This window comes from Amia ocellicauda, unplaced genomic scaffold (assembly GCF_036373705.1).
Source record: "Amia ocellicauda isolate fAmiCal2 unplaced genomic scaffold, fAmiCal2.hap1 HAP1_SCAFFOLD_32, whole genome shotgun sequence".
NCBI classification, from domain to species: domain Eukaryota; kingdom Metazoa; phylum Chordata; class Actinopteri; order Amiiformes; family Amiidae; genus Amia; species Amia ocellicauda.
In genome coordinates, this window is record NW_027102887.1 from 712,370 (window position 1) to 713,985 (window position 1,616).

Consider the following 1,616-nt stretch of genomic DNA (forward strand, 5'->3'; position numbering starts at 1 on the left):
GTCTTTGATTTGGTCACGGAAGTGATTTGTCTTTGATTTGTTGATCTAGAGTTGAATTTTAATTAGTTTTTCCCTTTTGTATAATTAGTGTAGTGCTACATTTAGTCTTTGTTTTTAAATAAATTTGACAATTTATATCTTTGGAATTGGTGTCTGCGTCCAATTATTACAGAAATTGAGTTCTACAAGACTCCAGGATTCGTGATAAGGTGATACTATGAATTCACTTCTTTAATTGAAATGTATAAGTGTACCTTACGCTACATATATGTATGTATGTATGTATGTATGTCCAATTGCTTTGACAATACAAATGAATTGAATTGAGAGGGAGAGAGAGAGAGAGAGAGAGAGAGACAGACAGACAGACTGACAAACAGAAAAACAGACAGACACAGACACACACACACACAGAGCCAGCCAGCCAGCCAGCTCAGCGATGACATCACGAGCCTCTCTCAGCTGACTGCTATGACATCACAGAGCACGTACATTCCGTTGCTTGCCGTCTGTCAACCACTCAGTCACTGCCAGCCAGACTGGCTGGCTGGCTGGATGGGGGGGCTGCTTGCTGCTGCTGCGTACCTTAGCAAGCTTATTTGCTTGACCGGCCTTCCTACTCCTCTGCCCACATGCCCACCTATGCCCGATCTGCTGTTCACCTGGATCACAGCTCCGCCCCAACAAGGCAGAGCCCCCCAAGAATGGTACAAACTCACCCACGATCCCCTCCACGGAAAGCTTTAGCAAAAGGCAAAAGCGTTATACGTAATGAAGAGGAACCCGAGTCCAAGACGCATCCGACCAGCCATACATATTTGTGTGTATTAAAGATCACATTTTCTTACATTTAGTTTTTCTGTACTTTATTACATCTTATTGTGATTTATAAAAGTATTGTTTCTTTTCCATATGTATGTATGTATGTGTGTGTGTGTGTGTGTGCCTGTCTCTGTGTGAAAGTGTGTGTGTGTGTGTGTGTGTGTGTGTGTGTGTATATGTCTCTCTGTGAAAGTGTGTGTGTGGGTGTGACAGTGTGTGTGAGTGTCTGTCTGTCTGTCTGTCATGTAACTCGCACTTCTGTGAGGGCACCATTTTTGCAGAAGAGATGTACACATTTTGGAGCAACATATGCTGCCATCCAGACATCATCTTTTCCAGTGACGTCCCTGCATTTTCAAACAGATCACATTTTATTACACTTTGTTTATCTGTACTTTATTACATCTTATTGTGATTTATACTTGTAATGTTTCTTTTCCATATATATGTATGTACAGTGGGGGAAAAAAGTAATTGATCCCCTGCTGATTTTGTACGTTTGCCCACTGACAAAGAAATTATCAGTCTATAATTTTAATGGTAGGTGTATTTTAGCAGTGAGAGACAGAATAACAACAAGAAAATCCAGAAAAATGCATTTCAAAAAAGTTATAAATTGATTTGCATGTTAATGAGGGAAATAAGTATTTGACCCATTTTCAATGCCCTGGCTTAGGGTTCTCACCCATGATTTGACAGTACATGGCCCCGTCCATCGTCCCTTTGATGCGGTGCAGTTGTCCTGTCCCCTTAGCAGAAAAACAGCCCCAAAGCATAATGTTTCCACCTCCATG

General features: G+C 41.3%; 1 non-coding gene across 1 annotated transcript; it reads right to left on the reverse strand.

Moving 5' to 3' along the window:
- Positions 1-676: 676 nt before the first annotated feature.
- Positions 677-791, reverse strand: LOC136730540 (U5 spliceosomal RNA). The gene has a single exon (XR_010809334.1). It is a non-coding gene; the product is annotated as a U5 spliceosomal RNA (small nuclear RNA).
- Positions 792-1,616: the final 825 nt, after the last annotated feature.